At 45.5% G+C, this 19,164-nt stretch overlaps 1 long non-coding RNA gene across 1 annotated transcript; it reads left to right on the top strand.

Annotated features, from left to right (window-relative positions):
• The first annotated feature begins 430 nt into the window (after nucleotides 1-430).
• On the top strand, nucleotides 431-17,478 carry LOC144785375 (uncharacterized). Its single transcript, XR_013601843.1, has 3 exons — nucleotides 431-653; nucleotides 4,913-5,117; nucleotides 17,193-17,478. It is a non-coding gene; the product is annotated as an uncharacterized LOC144785375 (long non-coding RNA).
• Nucleotides 17,479-19,164: the final 1,686 nt, after the last annotated feature.

The raw sequence follows: 19,164 nt of genomic DNA, 5'->3' as shown, positions 1-19,164 counted from the left end.
TGTGAAACTTTTTTCCCACTGACTGATGTGCCAGTGCGCAATAAGTCCCAGAACATAAATGCTAGAATTGAATTGCCTTCACAAAGACAGATATATTGTGTAAATATTAAAATTAAATTAAACTCAGGACGGTGTCCATAAAACTGTTCCTGAACAATGTTACTGTAACTTCAGTGATAATTAAGAAGGTGAAAATAATGTTGCTCGTTTGGTCATGCAGGGAGGGCACTCGTTCCATGGAGATAAGATAAGCAGGTTGGGTGGTGTTGTGTTCTTTAGCTTGCACCTCCTATCTCTCTCTATCTCCCTCTCCCCTCTTCACCCCTCCTTTACATTACGTCACCAGCTGGAATGTTGACAGCTGGAGATTCGATTCTGACAGTCATCACGAGTCCAACGGTCATGAGTGATTCGCCCTGAGGCACACACTCACGCCGCTCCTGTTCAAGGTGTGCTGACCATTAAACTGAATAAAAGACCTATGTTACTTATCTCTGCCTCCAGAGTTATACATAACAATATAGCGACGAGGTAGTAGGATGCACACCAAAGGACCCACCAAGAAAAAGGAATAATAAAAAAGGCAGAACCGGAAGGAAAAAACTTGAAAAGAAAATCGTCTTTACATAGGCAAGTGACAAAGAAAATAAAAAGTAAGTCGGAAGCTTGTGGAGACGAGAGAATGAGTAATGGACTAATATACATTTAAGTAGTAAAGGAAAAATTAATTAATAAGTATTGAAGAACAGGAGGGATTGTGGTCTATACATAAAATAAAACATGTGTGAAAAGCCAAGCTAATGAGTCGGATGTCTAACTGAAAGTATTTTGGAAGCAAACCACTCTCCTGGCTCAAACGAGTGCATAACGGAAGCGCATTTATAACAGGTGAGAACTTTTAGGAATAAGATTCAAGTACTTGTAATTTAAAAAAAAAAAGAAACAGAGCATAAAAGGAGAAGGAACTAAGCAATTAATATACTGCGTCTTTCGTGTATTTAAAAGTGTTGGTGTATATAAAAGTAATTTGAGAGAATATAAAGCATGGCTTCAGGAAACATTTATAATCTACAGCCACCGGAAGCGTTCTTGAAGGGTGCAGGTCCACCATTGGTAAAATGGGAGGAATGGAAGGAGCACTTTTGTAATTACGTTTCTACATTTGAGAAAAATGATGAACCACTAAAACCAGAGGAGAAAAAAAAGATTTTATTACATAGTTTGGGTGCAGGTGGTTTAAAAGTGTACAATAATATCGCGAAAATGTTAAGAGAAGAAGAAGGAAGAAATGTTTTCAATGATGCCATAGAAGACTTGGATAATTATTATAAGCCCACGGTGTGTGTTGCTGTGCACAGATACAAATTTTACAGAAGGAAACACGGGAAGGAGGAAAGTATAGAGGACTATGTTTCAACACTAAAATGTCCGGCAAGGAATAACAGATGTACTAAGTGTGGACTAATGGGGCATTTTCAAAAAGCTCGTAAAAGAAGACCGTGGACAAAAATAAAATATGTAGTGGACAAAGAAGAGGAGGAACAAGAATCGTCGGATGACTCGGACTACAACCTATGTGTAGTAAACGTGACGGAAGAAAGGGAAGGTGAGGAAACAAGGATGGTTAAAAAGAAAAAACCCATGTGCATAGTAGAGATTGGTGGGGTGAACCTTGAAATAGTAGCAGACTCCGGTTCACCCTGCACCATAATCAACCATAATGTGTGGAGAGAGAAATTCGAAAGAAAATTAGGAGGGCGCATGGAAAAACCTGATATAACTCTAAAAACCTTCACGGGCGAACCTATTCATCTAATGGGTTTTAGGGAACTTGACTTTGGATTCAAGGAAAGGGTAACAAGCAGTAAGTTATACGTATCTGCCACTGGCCCTTCGGTGCTTGGATGGAAGGACCAGGGTAAACTTGGCATCACCCTTAACCCCAACAGATCAGAACCCGTACTGGTAGTACAACAGGACAAGGTCAAAACGCAGGTAAATCTCAAACCACCTCTACAACCGTTAAAAGGCCCAAACATACCGTGGAAAAGTGTAGGAATTGATATTATAGGGCCCATACAATTTAATGAAGAACAAGTGAACATTTTAGTCCTAGTGGATCATTTCTCGAAGTGGCCAGAACTAAGGGTTTGCAAGAGTGTGGATGCAAATGACGTGGTCAACTTCATGGACGGTGTATTCACGAGAGAGGGTATACCAACAACAATAGTAAGTGACAAAGCAAGGCAATTTGATTCTGACATTTTTACAAAATACATTGAGAGAAACGGAATGACCCACGTAACAACATCTCATTTACTCCCGGCTGACAATGAAGCTTTGGAACAAGTAGAAAGGATAATAAAAGGGACCATTCTACTAGCCAGCAAAAATGGACGATGTTGGAGGAAGGAAGTCAACAGAATGATATGGGAATACAGAATAACGCCGGGGGAGAATACTCTGGTAAGCCCATTCGAAATGATGAAAGGAAGGACTCCTATTTCCAAGGAAAATATGGGAAGGCTCAAGACAGCAAAGAGAACACGATGGTCGGCTGAAACAGTCAGGGAAAGAATACAAAAGGCACAAAGTCTGTGCAAAGAGAAAAATTACAACAAACATAGTTTCAAGGAAATTAAAGTAAAGAAAGGAGACCGAGTAAGAGGAAAAATAAATGGACGCTTTGTAAAGGGACAGAAAAGGTTCTCAGATCCCCTAATAGTAGAAAGAGTATTTAGCAACTCTGCACTCCTTAGCGATGGAAAAATCTGGCATGCCTCTTCTATTTCTCTGTGTGCAACGCCTGATGTGAATCCTATGAACACCAATGAAGGTAAACATGTGGAGAAGGAGGAAGGTGTCGGGGAACTAGACATCTTGGCTGGTTGTATGAAGAAAGTGAGAATTTAGAAAGTGAAGGAGAAAATATAACAAGGCCTACAAGTAGCAAGGCTAGCAGAGAAGGAACTGACATTGAACTTTTAGAATCCATGAGTAAATACGGAGACATTTACTCTTCTGACTCAGAGATGTCACCTGGCTCTAAAGCCCGTGCCACTACAAGAGGAAAGAAGGATGACGAGGAGATTATGTGTGGCAGAGACGTTCGCTCTTCTGACTCGGAGATGTCACCTGATTCTAATGTCTGTGCCGCTACTAGAGGAAAACAGAATGGCGAGGAAATGTTGTGTGAGAATGTTGATATCATCACTACAGAAGCTGGTAACCCCGCAATCTCCGAAGATAGCCAAGGGGCGGTAGAGGACAATGTGTTGGAGAAAGACTTTACAGAAAAAGGGGCATGCACCAGCAAATGTGGACGCAAGTTGGTCAAACCTTGCAAGTACCAAGACTTTGTGGGGGACTAGCCATCCAGTTTGTTTTCTTACTATGTTTACTTTAGTCGTTCATCTCTTTTATTGTAAGGTAAAAAAAAGTTCCTTAGGGAAGGAGATGTGTTGTGTTCCTTAGCTTGCACCCCCTATCTCTCTCTATCTCCCTCTCCCCTCTTCACCCCTCCTTTACATTACGTCACCAGCTGGAATGTTGACAGCTGGAGATTCGATTCTGACAGTTATCACGAGTCCGACGGTCATGAGTGATTCGCCCTGAGGCACACACTCAGGCCGCTCCTGTTCAAGGTGTGCTGACCATTAAACTGAATAAAAGACCTATGTTACTTATCTCTGCCTCCAGAGTTATACTTAACAGGTGGGTGCCAGGAATGACCAATGGCCGAGGGGGTCGGTCACGTCTCCCAGCCCACCTCCTCTTTATAAGTGGACCCAGTTTAGGGGGCAGCATCGACTCCACTCCACCGACCACCTCGTGCAGACTGAGCGCCACCTCCACCGAAGCCACCAAGATGACCCTGAGTGACGCAGAGAAGGCCGCGGTGCTCTCCCTGTGGGGAAAGGCTTCTGGCGACCTCGAGGCGCTGGGAGCGGAAGCGCTGGACAGGTAACGTCCGAGCGCGTGACGCACGAGCGTTCTGACTTCAAAACTAGGAGAATGAAAGATGAGAGGTGGCTACTGTGCGGCCAGTTTTATTCTAGATTTGATGTATAACTTTGTCCTCATAAGCTCTGTTGCCGTTGCACTCAAGACAGTTTATACAATGTTAGGTAACAATATTCAAACAAGATAATGACAATGTGACAGAATTATCACAACAAAGAAACTCTCAATGAATCTTGGAGTCTTTAATGCAGTAGACAGCCAGCCGACACGTGTTTCATCGCACTCGCGATTCCTCAGGGCTAGATGGCTGTGTTCCGGTCAAAAAGGTCGCTCAGCTGGTGCTAATTCCAACCCAGCCAGGCCCTTGACCGTAGAAACTCCGTTTAAGTGTTCGAGTGTTCGAGTGAAGTACAGTTATTCGTGGGTCTGTATCAGCAGTCTCAGGCTTGAAAATCATAAAGTGTAATTCCTCTCAATTGTTGCCCACGGCGAGTAGGGTAATACTCTATAGGTGAAGGTATACTCGAATTGCCATGTATGGCTCCGTTATCTGTGTTGAGGGTATACCCGAATTGCCATGTATGGCTCCGTTGTCTATGGTGCTTCAGGCTCGGTAAAGCGAGCCGTGGGGTCCGGACGCACTACACGCCGCTTCTTCGCTTTACCGTGGTCAAATAGTAATGACTATAAATAAACATCACACCTTTCAAATATAGACTAAAAATACTGCCTGCCTGCAACACAAATAGTGCTGTTGCTATTTCAGCTGCCTTTACTGGCCTATTTATAATCTGGCCATATGATAGCTAGCTGTGACAATGCTGAAATCTAACTAGGAAGCAAAGATTATTAAAGTGCAGCCAACCCTAAGCTTTCAGATCACTTCCTAACAGAGTAGGTGTACTCTGAAGGAAAGAAAGATAACTGCAATATTGTTTTTATATTACAGGCTTTTCAGAAGCTTTCCCCAGAGCAAGACTTATTTCCGCCATTTTGACACCAGCTCAGGATCTGCTGATCTGCGCAACCATGGTGCCAAGGTGCTGGGCACCCTCGGAGAAGCGGCTAAAAACCTTGACAACCTCGACCAGGCGCTGTCCAAACTGAGTGACCTGCACGCCTACAACCTCAGAGTGGACCCCGGGAACTACAAGGTGAGAAAATATCACAGATTATAGCAAGCACAGAAACAGAACTACTATTCTTTCTGCAGTGCCTTCACTTTTCAGCAAAAGATCAAAGGTCAAGATGGTGTTTTATTTAATATTTCATGTTTAAAATTTGATCACACTCTTTATGTTACAGTCCAAATCAGCTTAACCCACATACAGGCCAGTGTGTAAACGAATCAGTAAGTAGTAGCAAGCTAACGCAGTACTTAATTTGATCTGGTGGTTTCCGGTGCTCAGCACAGGCACTTAATCATCAACACCGGGCTTGAGGACCTGTGAAGGACACATTCATTTTGGTAGGCACCAGGAGATTAAGTGATTCTCTCAAAAACACAGGATATTGAGCCGACGTAGAGAGTCGAACCTGATTCCCCAGATATGCAGTTGGCAGCTCTAGCCATTTCACCACATCCTTTCCCTACTTGTAGGGTTTCATAGTTAGTAGTTGGTACTGTTTTAGGCGGATCTAACAGGAGAAATTAGCTGGTGTAAGCTGCCTCCTTATGAGAACCCCAGCACTTATTATTTTACAAATTAACTACATACTAAGGGCCATATGTACTAAGCATTTTCCCATAGACACAGAATGGGTTAAACCCTGTGATACATCTGGCCCTAAGGCGCCAAAAAATAAAATAGAAACCAATTCCATGTTATGTAATAGTTTAAGTAAGATCAAAGCCATACACAAAAAAGAATGCATATGCCTCTTTCAGATAAATCATCTTGGATAATATACATGTACACGTAATTTAGAAATTATCTTACAAATGAAAAAAGCAGATATTTTATAGGGACACCAAAACACTGCTGAAAAAAATACAGTCCTTCATTTTCATTCACTCCTCTGGGGCTCTGGCTGCCTTCTCTCATGGCATGCTGTAGTTCTCTGGACAACATTTTGCCCTGTCAGCCCCAAACACTCTGAAATATGTTTATTGCAGACCATGGTTATTTCAGTCATGGACCAACTCAGGGAGGGACTTGATACCAACACCCCTCAGGCCCTGGTCTTCTTGGATCTGTCCGCCGCTTTTGACACGGTGGACCATTCCATCCTTCTGTCCCGTGTCTAGGCGGCGGGCATGGGGGAACAGGTTCTGACCTGGATAGGCTCTTTCCTGGATGACCGCACTCAGGCGGTCCACCTTGCCGAATTTTGGGCCCCGCCACGCAGGGTGAAATGTGGCGTCCCTCAGGGCTCTTCTCTCTCTCCCCTTTTATTTAACCTCTACATTTTTCCTCTTATTTTTGCACTTCAACAAATGGAGGTCACAGTTTACAACTACGCTGACGACCTCCAACTTATTTTTAATTTTTCCTCCCCTTCACCAGGCACCACTAGCTTCCAATCCGTCATGCTGTTTATCCGGGAGTGGATGAATGCAAACCACCTTAAACTCAACCCGGATAAAACAGAGCTGATTTTGACTGGAGGCAGTGGCAACCCCTGGTCGCCTTCTTTTTGGCCCCCTTCTCTTGGCCCTCCTCCCACCCCCTCTCACTCAGTCAAGACCCTCGGCATCACCCTCAATCATCATTTGACACTTCACACCCACATTAGTTCTGTTGTTTCTTCTTGTTTCTTTACCCTGCGCATTAATAGGAAATTATCCTGGTTTTTCTCTCCCTCTGCACTCAAACTAATTGTAATGGCCATGGTCTTATCCAAGATCGACTACAGGAACATTATCTATAATGGTGCCCCCGCCTATGCACTTCAACGCCTTCAGCTGGTGCAGAACCAGGCAGCCCGCCTGGTGCATGGCCTATCTAAATATCATCACTCCTCACCCCTTCTCACGGCCCTTCACTGGCTCCTCATTAAACAAAGAGCCCTTTTCAAACTCGGCTGCCTCACTTTCCAAGCCCGGCGGGCACTGCTCCCGCTTTCATTACTCTGCCATTTCCAATTACAGTCCTTCCAGAGACCTACGCTCCTCCACTAAATCTTTATTGGTCATCCCCCGTTTCAAGAAAAATCGATCAGGCGGCCAGAAATTTTCGGTTCTTGCGCCCACCTTTTGGAACACCCTTCCCTTCCCCGTCAGATCCTCCCCCTCCTACACTGAGTTTCGCAAAGCCCTTAAGACTTTTTTGTTCCAGCAAGCTTTTAGCCTATAGCCCCCGGTGCCCTCCCCAGCTCAGGAATCCTATAGCACCAAGAAACTGCCTAGTGAATGTGCGCTCTACAAATTGTTAAAAATTCAAATTCATTGCCCACATGCACTGCATAATGGTATGGTACAGAATATCGTAGTAAGAATATTATTTGACATAAACATGGCGTCCGAAATATATTTTGCAGAAATATTGTCCAAATGGAGTTAAAAGTAAAAAAGCTATACCCATTGGAATGATATTTTTGCAAACAATGTTTAGTACACAATATTATTGTGATTTTTTTTCTGCAGGTGTTTCTGACAAGCAACCTACAATAGTCCATGACCATAGTCACCAATGCAATGGACCATGTTTCATGGGGTCTGAGACTTCCTTCATAGTGCATCTCCTGTGTCCATTTAATTACCTCATTTCCTTCTTCACCCCTCGTCCTTTGGTATAGGCCCTTAATTTGGCTAGCCATATAACTGGGTCTGCATGTTTCCCTGCCCATCCAATGCCAACTCTGTACCCTCATGGGATCTTTAGCGAATTTGAGAACGAAGTCAAGATAATTAGGTCAAAGATGGTTGACATGGAGGGAAACGGGGAATAAGACCATCATTTAGGTGAGCCTATTTTTTCAAATTCTGCGTCAACTTTATGGGGATGAGAGCGTGGGCTTGTATGACACCAATGGAGCAGGGCAGGGATCTTTTGTGGCACAAATATTTCCCACTATGCACCTAGTGTGGCTACTAGAGATGTAGTGTTCTGATTGCCACATAAATATAGTGTCTTCTGATTACTCATTTCAACTCGAAGTATTGGATTGTTTAATAAACTCCCGTGCAGGACAATGCATTGTTTGGGTCTAATTTTGTAAAGCATTTTTGGCTTTTGTGGCCATAGGCTGTTTGGAAACCTTTAAATTTGACATAAATGTCTCCAGTCATGGTAAATACTCCTCTGGCCCAGGCAGGGACCATTCCTCGATTAGTTAATGTATTCGAATAACACGGTTAAACCTCAATAGAGAAGGCCATGTTGGTGCGTCAGGTCCCCTATAGGACACTCCCTCCATAAATACCACAGCACTAGGCCTCGGTCATAGGAGTGCATAAAGTATTCATGAGCCCTCTATTCGATTTTACACCAAGAAACATTCCTCTGCTCTCACAAGTACATGCTTTTTCAGGCTCCAATAGGGCACTTTCTCTCTAGTCCCCAAAGGCCTACCTTCTGCTGAGCCTGTGGCCTCCCTAGAATGTACCATCGCTGTACCATTAGTTACACCCACTCTTACAGCTTCCCAAGGCCACCCTGTTTTCTAGCCCAGTGGCAACACTCTCTTCGGTGCTTTCGCAGGACTCCTCCTCTAGCGCCAAGAAGACAGCCCAAAAACGCCCTCTTTTTAGCCCCGAAGATCACTCCTTAACCGGTTTTCGCCAAGAACGACCCCTTTCTGATTCCCATGTACATACCCACTTCTGCCCCAGAAAACCCTCTATTCTGGCCGCCCTCTTCTGTAGGCAGGAAGATTTGTGGGATTTGAAAGATTTAGTGATCATAAAGTTTAAACAACACAGCAACTTCAGTCAATAACTATTCACCAGGATGGTACCAGGTAGGTTGATAAATAATTTGCAATAGGCGACAAATGACAAATGACATTATTAGAAGGAAATATTTTTTGTATTCTTAGAAAAACGAATCCTTGCAATAGCTTAGTGGAATAAGCAGCCACTGCAAATATAGTTGGCTAGTATCTGGGTCACTCATTTTATTTCTTGTTTGGAAATTGCTCTGCCCTTTTCCCAGCTTAATGGTGCTGATTTTATTGACTTTAGTGTGAGGAAAGGTTGTGTCCTCTCTGCCTCAATTTAAACCACGTACCGGCATGTTACACATGTATCATTGCAGTGGGTGCATTAATCTTATCAACTATCTTATTCGTGTTGAAAAGGTGACCTGTGGGTTCCACAAACATGCATGCAAAAGGTTTGTAACCTACTGGGATTGGTGATGGAAGCCCAGGTTCGACACAGGTCACTGATGCTGGCACGTTAACCCACCGCGCCATTTTTGTGTGTTTACCCAGTAAACTGTTAGGCATTGTCTCTCTTGAAATGAACATATGAGCCTCTGCAGCAGATGTTTTGGATCAGTGATGTATTTTACTAGAATGAGAACAAGTGAAAGGCAATTTGAACACAGGTTTTTGTGCAGCAGTCATAATACCTCTCTGAGCAACAGTATCAGCAAAAAAAAGGAAAACAGGCAGGCAACTTTATTGCCCAGTCTTAGACCTAAATACATTTTAGAGTAATCGAATCTAGAATGTTTGGCGTTATTTCCTGAAAGTCATGAAAAGTATTAGGACTTGTAAAGCCAGTGGGTCTGGGGCTGAGTCGTACGTCTGAGGTCAATAAATTAACCTCAACAGGATGAAAGACTCAGCAGCGCCGGACAGACCTTTTATTCTAGCGGCCAGCTCCCCAGGGGGCTGGAGCCCTTAAATAACGTGGAAATAGCCCAGATTTAATTTTACTACCAAATGGTAGGTATAACATGTGCCCCAAGTGTGCCCAAGTACTGTAGGCAGCTGCTGACATCTGCTCTGAGGTGACAGGGGAGTAACAACAAGGGTAGGTTGTTTCCCAAAATGTTGGATATATGTCTACGCTACTCATACACACTCCATGATCGGGATTCTTTTACAAGGGCTGCCCCAAACCATGGTCTCCTAGAGTCATTGATGGCCAAACGGGAGCAATTACTGGAATGGGCCTCCCTCATCCCCATTGTTTAGCGCCAGCAATAAAGTGTCATTATTAGTTAGTGTCACCCGTGGTGTATCGAAAGGATGGTAATGCCACACAGGGCAGTAGCGAAACGGGCAGACGTAGAGGGGGGAAGGTAGCTCTCAGTTGGCTAGGCAAGGAATACAGAACATTACACATAAAATGGGATTGCTTTAGCACACATTCTCTAACGAATACAGGTATAACCTCCTAGCTTCAGGTTAACAGTTTGAAGCTTCATGTTCACTGAGAAGAGAATTAGGAGTGCATGATGCTTGCTGCAGGGGCACAAGCGAAGGCTGGGAGTAGGAACTTTACACCAATATTCTGGGATTGAGTCCAAACTCACCACACATCAGAATGTGGACTCTTTAGCGGCCTGCCCCGTGGCAGACGAAACGTGGAAGCAACTACTAGGTGACTGCGTTAGTTCCGGACACTTGCTTCCTGGGAGCGATGCAGATTAGGGGTCACATGCAGTAGGAGCATGCGTGGAGTAGCTACTATGCTGCGGTGCGGATTGCGTATAGGCCCCCTGGACCCCTCGGCCAATTTTGTGACGAGCTTGTGAGCTGCGCCATTAATCTCTCCTGCAATGCCCCCAACTTTACTATGCTGGGAGATTTTAATATTCATCTGGATGAAGGAGACTCCCATGCCTGTCAAAAACTGTTAACAGCTTTAGAGGTGATGGAACTCAAACAAATCGTTCTAGGTTCCACACATATAGCAGGTCACACTCTTGACCATTGTTATACCAATATGAACGCGCTGAAGTTCGAAAACTCAACAGTGGTTCCCTGGTCGGACCACAACCTCTTGTCCTTCTCCTTGACCCACTATAAGCAACCAATACAGACCAACGTCTCTAAAAAAATGTGTAGGATCTGGTCCAAACTCCCTGTGGACAAATGGACATCGGAACTTAGGAAATCAAAACCAGAGTATACTAATGACCCAATAGAGGCAAATGCGCGTTTTAATCATTGGCTAGAGGAATCCCTTGAGGTGACCCTGCCTAAAACTGAACTTTCCCATCGGAAAGGGGCGAATAAAAAAACGTGGTACACACCGGAGTTGAGAACACTCAAACAGATATGTAAACAGAAGGAGAGAAGGTGGAGGAAAGACTACGGTGAAGATAATAAAAAAGTTTACAGACTAGCATTACGCAATTATAAGCAGGCTATAAAAGTGACCCAGTCCAACTATTATCAGGAAAAAATCTCTTTAGCTGCTAGTTCCTCCAGGGAAATTTTTAAAATTTTTAAAGCCTTGGTTACCCCTCCTACCCCTGTTATGGACTCGAATATGGCACTCCCGCGCTGCAGGGACTTGGCAAATTTTTTTGCCGCAAAGGTAGCGAATATCTATGCATCTTTTCAAGCGACTGCCACAGGTGACTGCAATAGGGCTAACCCCCCTTTGGCACAAGATCTACCTACGCTCAATGAATTCTCCCCTCTGGATGTCGACAAGGCCCAATTGCTTCTGGGCAATTTGAAATCTGGATCACCTAGTGACATAGCTCCACCAACCATCCTCAAGCTTGTCTCAAACACAGTAGCCCCTGTGATGCAGAATGTGATTAATACATCCTGTCCTCAGGGGTAGTTCCAACCATGTGGAAACAAGCAAGAGTAAGAGCGTTATTAAAAAAGCCCAACCTCAATCCTGACGATTGTTCCAACTACCGTCCTATTTCCCTGTTGCCCACTGTTAGCAAGATTGCGGAAAAACATGTTAACTCTCTTCTATCCACCTTCATTGAGGCTAATAATCTGCTACATTACACCCAGACTGGGTTTAGATGTAAACAGGGTACTGAAACGTCCCTGGTGGCTGTAATTGAGGAAACCAGGAAGATTCTGGACGAAGGGAAATGTGCGGCCATACTATTATTAGACCTCAGTGCGGCCTTTGATACCGTTAATCACGCGATTCTCATTCAGAGATTGAGTGATATAGGTGTCACTGGGACCGCACTGAACTGGCTTAGCTCCTTCCTGTCCAATCGGACCTTTTCAGTATTTGAGGATGACATAGTTTCAGCCCCAATACAGCTCCAATGTGGTGTTCCCCAGGGGTCATCCCTCAGCCCTACTCTATTTAATATTTACATGAGACCTTTGGCTGAGGTGGTGCAACCCTGGGGAGTACAGTTGGTAACTTATGCTGATGATACTCAGCTTATCATCTCCCTGTCGGGGCAGGAGACGACTTATAACAACCTATCCTCCTGTCTTAGTAAAGTTCAGGATTGGATGAACGACTCTTTTTTGAAGCTTAATGGAGCTAAAACAGAGGTCATGATGTTAGGACATAAACCACCTACCTCTGTGGATATGTGGTGGCCGGACTCTTTGGGGCAGCCTCCAACCCCTAAGGAGCAAATTAAGAGCTTGGGAGTGTGGCTCGACCCAGCCCTTAATTTTCAGGTCCAAGCCCGGAAGGTAGCGGGGACTGGTTACGCCCTCATGAGAGCACTCAGAAAAATTTTAGGACTACTTCCCTTTGAGGCTAGAAGGATCCTAGTCCAATCCCTTATACTATCTCGATTAGACTATGCCAACGCAGTCTATCTAGGGGCCCCTAAAGGGACAATCAAGATCCTTCAGACCATCCAAAACTGTGCTGCCCGATTGCTACTAAACATCCCACGCAGAACCTCTGTCAAACCAGCATTGAGGCAATTGCATTGGTTGCCTGTGCAACAACGAATTCAATTTAAAGCGATGACTATTGCTCACAAAGCCCTGCATAACTCGGGACCAGACATTCTTGCACCCTTGTTTATGCCTTATCAAACATGCAGAACCCTGAGATCCAGCAATAAGAATCTACTGGCAATCCCCAGGATCAGGAGATCACGCACCGGGGGCAGACGTTTCGCTCTACAGGTTGCAAAGCTCTGGAACAATCTTCCAGATGCTATCCGATTGGAGGAGAACCACCTCAGGTTTAGAAAAATGCTGAAAACCTTCCTATTCTGCTAAAGTTAATGGAGATGACTTGACCACATAAGCGCTGGGATGCCTTAGGGTAACCATGCGCTATAGAAATGTGTAATCATTCATTCATTCATTCATTGCGGAGACATGGTCAGGAATAACAATTTGACTGTTAAAACATATCTGCTAGGCTGTGCTTCAACTATTCCAAGTATTGATCTGGCAGGGATTTGCCAGGACATTCACTGTAATAATTATTACAGCTACGGTGATAAATTTCATAATCACACCACTTTACTTCTTGGACAAATATCACTGGTTGTCCATTGCATCAGATACAATAATGCGAATAGTCACTTACCGGTCCTCGGTATACTGTTCCGAATGAAAACAGCTAACGTAGTGCATATTAAGCATAGGAAAGGTGAACAAATAGGATACTTTGGAAAAACCTCCTTATGTTTGTCAGAGTGAGGCAAACTAAGTAATAGCTTCTGGAAAAGAGCTACAAGCGATTTTCTGGGATTAAATTCACAAATGTAGTCAAGGGGTGAAGCTAGGATTGGCCCAGGTTGTGGTTGGCTTGTGCACCCTGCCCCGGAGGCCAAACCTTACAGCTGACTTGCGTGTGGGTGATGGGCCATTCCTATGTTCTCAGGTTGGTACAATGGGCTACGTCCGAGAAATGGAACTTGGCTTTCGCGAGGACACAAATCCTGTGGTTGGGTGTTCCTGTAATGCAATGGGGTCACTGAAGTACAAGCTAGAGCAATGCAGGGTGGGGAGGGGTGGTCCTCCCAATATCCCCCTATTTCACCTGGGAGGGAATGATCTGGTCACGCTGGGGAGGCGGGTCGGCTAGGCAAGGAAGCTTTATGGTAGCCGATCCAGGTTATGAAACAGAGAAGCATGGACTAAGCGAGGATGTGTGTCTCCTCTTGTAGATATTGACAGGTAATGCCAAACAGCTTAATTCAAACTGCAGGGTTCACAGGAGGTGGAGGGCCCTGGGCCAGGTACACTTAAGCGGGCGCCCCGAGTCAGTGAATTAGGGGTTATTCAGGTCCTAAGGTGGCAAGATCCATGTTGTTGGTAGCTAGTCCCGTGAGAGTGAGACCTGCCCTTCTAGCATAATCAAGTGCATGTAGGTTCAGATGGGGCGTTACCATGCGATAACCGTGGTATCCATTATGTAGTAAAGCAATTTGAGGCTCAAACTAGAATAGCACCCTGCGTACGGGGGGCCCCCACACAATACCCCACCTTTCATCTGGGAACGGGTTGGGAGCGGGTGAGCTCCTGTGGTCTGAGGTTCCTCGCAGGGCCAGATCACCGGTAGCGGTAGTGCATTCCCGCAAGAGGGTCGTAGATCCATGCAGAAGTTCATGGGAAGAGAGGCATGTGTTTCATTGGGCAGGTACCAATACGAAGAGAAAACGGAAGGGTACTATGATAAAGGTGCACTAAACAGCGACCGAAAGTAGCTAGGTGGGTGGGGGGGCTCTGTCATCGACGTGGGCCTCCTCCAGAGCTGTGGCGGAGTACAGGGCGATCTGGAAGCAGATGGACAGTAAGGGTACCTCTGCGGCAGAAGGATACAGTCAAGATACCTCTGCCTGGCACAGTAAGGGTGCCTGAGCCAAGCACCTGGAGCCGAAGGAGGTTCCAGGAAACAGCGTCGGCGCCCCGTTAGTCCTTCGGGCGGTCGGGGGGCCTGATCTCTCCGCCCTGACAGGGGGGGGCGGGAGTATAACGAAATGGTAATATGAAGCACCGTTAGAGCATCGTCTCGCCGTGCAAGATGGCTCCTTAGGCATGCGGGCCAGCGAGGGGCTGCCGCTTTGGATCGCCTGTAAGATGACCCACCTTAACGCTATACCTGTGCTGTACGAAATAAACCTGCAGCAGTTCTTTCCCACAAATATGTCTCATGAGTTTCCTTGGTATGTAAGTGGAATTGGCATGCGGGGCGAGCGCTGGCGGTGTGGGCACTATGGGGCTGAGTCGTACGTCTGAGGTAATTAAATTAACCTCAACAGGATGAAAGACTCAGCAGCGCCGGACAGACCTTTTATTCTAGCGGCCAGCTCCCCAGGGGGCTGGAGCCCTTGCAAGTCAGTGTTTAGGGCAGGGGGCGCTCTTTCGTTTCCATCACCCCCCCGCCCCCACCCCCTTCTGAGATTACCTGCTGAAGGCACAAGAAGGCTCCAAGAGAGAGACATGGAGGTAGGGGGTAGAGAGAAAAAAATCAGAGATGGCGAGAAAGAGAGAGGGAAGTTCGACTGATGGAGAGAGAGAAAGAGAGAGAGAGAGTTGATGAATTCCTAAAGCAGCTGAATTTTTCCCAATCTTGAATGTCTTTGTTGACTTCCAAGGTGGACTGGTCTGGAGGGAACTGAGAGGTTTTTCCACAGATTGGTGACTTGGAATGGCAGGATGGGGGAAGGAAGGGTGGAGTAAAGCAGAGTCATGTCCATATCACACAGGGGCACTGGCCGCTAGAGAAATATCACAGCTTTCCATCAGACCACCTCTTTCAGCGAAATCACCCGTTTTACTGCTACCCAAATCAATGATACAATGTCATTGATCGTTGAATGATGAGCATTTTAATTATTCTTGTACTTGTCGCTGTGCACGGGTTTCTGCTGGAGCGTTAACCCTCTAAATCACCTCGCTCTCTTATCACTTATTTGAACTGCTTACCCTTACATACTTACCTTAATACTCTTCTTTTCTCTCAGCCAGTCCTTTTTTGTGGATTTGTTTTCAAGAGAATGTTTTTAGGGCTCAAAACACGAATTCGAACGTTCCATCATATCACTCTCCCCTAAAGAGATTTACACATTCCACACTCCATGAGGGAGGAAGAGCGCCACCCAATTGCTTTCTGAGTAGTGAATAAAGGAAAAATAAAATGATAATAAAACAAGTTATTATCATTTTATATTTCCTTGCTACGCCCGTTATGCCAATTCAAGGGCGAGGTGGGGCCGGGACATGATGATTGACACTGGGAGGGTAAAGGGAGGACGAGTGGTACACACTGCTACAAGTGCGCATGTCTGTTTGGCCGGCCGTCTTAGGTTTTTCCAGTCCAGCTGTATTCCACAGCCGGGTGGAGAAACAACACTGTGCCAGAGTGAGTGTCAAACCAGTCCCCTTAGGTCAATCCTCATGCTGCTCTTATGCTAGGTATAGCATGAAAGCAGCATCTAGATTGGATGGGGAGTCTGCGATGTGTCGCAGAGACTGCTGGGAGCATGAGAGCAGAGTAGCACCGAGGTGTGAGGCTGCCGGCAGCATCAGGTAAGTCTTTTATTCATTTATTTTAACCGCAGTGCAACCCCCATACCCCTACCACCACCCACCCCACCACTTATTAATTGTATCCGTTGCCACTGGGTTTACATGTTGTTTATGTTAAATTTTATGTAATAAAGGAGTATGGAGGAGGGACGCAAGCCCTTGAGATGGAACTTAATTTGTGTGGGCTGTGGCTGGGGCAGGGTCTCTGTTTCTGGATTTAGGTGGGCTGCAGTCTGGGCAGGGCCTCCACAAACCCCAAGCTGTTGGAGGTGGGCTGCATCCGAGGCAGGGCAACCACCGCCCAGCAGCTAGGGGGCCACCATCACCGAGTGGATTATAGGTAGTGTTTTAAATGGAAATATAGAAGTGTTAGTACTCACTAGAGTCGCTGTTTGCTCCTGAGAAGTGCCAGTACTCTCCCATTAAATATAATTCAGTAGTGCAGAAAAGTGCAGGTACTCTTCCTTTCAAATTAAAGAAGTGCAGGTACTCCGCACCGGACAGTACCGGGCCATTTAAAGCACTGATTGAAGGCGGGCCATGGCTGCCCGCTCCCCTCCAGCAGATGAAGGTTAGCCAATAAAACAAAAATATGGGCCATGGCCATTTTTTACATCAATACCAGTCTGAGATTGTGGCTCTGGTGGGTAAAACAGCTGTTAAATCCCGGATTGCGGTCCATTCAACACCCCTCTCTGGTTTTGTCTTCTACAGGGCAGCTCTTGACCTGTACTATAGCTGCCCGTTCCATTCTTGTATGTTTTTCCTATGTTACATGTCAGTGTGCAGCTCACTGCACACTGACTACCGATCTTTAATGCTGCTTGGTGAATCCGGGCACTATCTGCGGTGTTGTTACTATTCAAGCCGTTTTGTTCTTTCTCTTTCAGCTGCTGTCCCACTGCATTCAGATTGTGCTGGCCGCCCATTTCCCTGCTGACTTCACCCCTCAGTGCCAGGCTGCCTGGGACAAGTTCCTGGCCTCAGTATCTGCTGTGATGACCTCCAAATACAGATGAAATGTACCTCTGATGTCAGAGGGATATGTACAGTAAAGAGAAGAGGAGACAGAGGATATACCTCTTAGGACACCTGGATAATAGCTGATTTTCAGTATTTTCTGTCTTTTCAATAATGTATCACTGTTACTTTATTAAAATATATGTTTAAAAAATGGTTTATGTTGTTGTACTATTCATGCACGATTTTTTCTTAAACATAATTGTCACGTGTTTTTTGCTCAAAACCACAGTGCGTGGAAGAGTTTTGAAGGAAATTTGCAATCTGGTCCAGAGCAGGAGAGATTACAAACTGGGCCTGGTTCAAAAAGCCGTTTACGCTCTTAAACCTGATTTACAACTGCATGTTGGTTTTGCAGTCGTTTAGCCGCTTACTTCCATGTACTAGTGCAGGGATCGATGTAGGGCAGATCAACTGGTGCGGCCGCACTGGGCGCTGACCTGTGGAGGGAGGCGCTGATCTCAGTGGGGCACTGTGTTTAGTAGCAACGCATGATTGGAGAGATGAGAGGCACTTTTGCCTGGTGGTAGTGAGAGAATCCTAAGAGGCGGTCATGGGGTGTGGGGCTGCCAAAAATGATTGTCGCACCGGGCATCACTGGTGCTAAAGCCAGCCCTGTACTAGTGTCCCATGGAAATGGTTTTTGTTGCTGTTCCATTCCCAAACAACTGAAAGGAACATAAATAGAATCTGTGTAGTAGTCATAGACACGCTATTTTCCATCATCAGCAGTATGTCACTTTTAATTTGCTAGTCAATGTTTTGTTTAAGCGGGCAGTGTTCTGCACCGGAAGTGAAAAAAATCAGGCCTTGGGACGGGTCTGTACCTGGCCATCCATTTAAATCAAGCTCCTACCAAAATATGGTGGGGCAGAGACTTAAGTCACAACCCAACCCCCCCACCTCCCCCTCCGAAGCTATGATCAGTGCTTGATTTAGAGAAAAAATTAAGCACCAGGGCCCTTCTCAAGATGCCACTTCAGCTTGCACCACAAATTGCCTTTCCAGTGTTGCCAATGATAGTTCCAACACAGCTACCAGCCATCACACTCCTACAAGTGTGACAATTCTGACCATTTCAAGCCCCCTAAACTATAAGAATGGCTTGGGTGGCAGGTAATAGTCATTTCTAATCTATTTTGAATGAATAAACACTGTTGTTCTGCTCATCTATAAATTAGATAGACTGCACCACCATGTGGCAGACTGTCACAAGCACTGGTGTTGACAATTAAGTGCTGGTGCTGAGCACCGGAAACCACCGGCTCAAATTATGCACAGGTCTGGACCCTTTAAGTCAGAGGCCTTCAAACGTTCTGATGCCGAGACACCCCTGACGAAAACTAGATGTGAGGACCCCCTCCTGACGTAAATTTCTAGAACTTGAGCCTCCTCATTATTGCTAACTATCGACAACCATAAACACCTCCAATTCCCCCAGCAAATCATTTATACATTGGGGAAATAAATTAAAACGTGTTTAGCAAACCAAAGGTCAGTGGTTGGGGCGTGGTCAAAGGTGTGGCTAAAAACAAAGGGCCTCATTTATGAGGCACTGGCGTGGGAGGCGCCACAAGTCTTCTTGCAGCGCTGCCCTACGCCAACGTGAAAGGGCAGGAATGCACCTTATTTATGAAATTTCCCTCTATGTTGGCACACAAATTGCTGCCTAGCGCCAACATAGGCCGGATAGTAGTTGTGCAGGAAGGGGCACCTCCCTGCACAAAAACAATCCTGAGAAGGGTTTTCCTCTTTCCATGTGTGCTGCAGATGAAACATTTCCCCTTGTTACGCCTGCTGTAGGGAGGCGTAAAGTTTGGCACTGCCCCAGGTTTACATGGT

Source organism: Lissotriton helveticus, chromosome 10 (genome assembly GCF_964261635.1).
Source record: "Lissotriton helveticus chromosome 10, aLisHel1.1, whole genome shotgun sequence".
In the NCBI taxonomy this organism is placed as follows: domain Eukaryota; kingdom Metazoa; phylum Chordata; class Amphibia; order Caudata; family Salamandridae; genus Lissotriton; species Lissotriton helveticus.
Note: the sequence above shows the minus strand (reverse complement) of the source record. Positions and strands in the feature narration are given on the sequence as shown.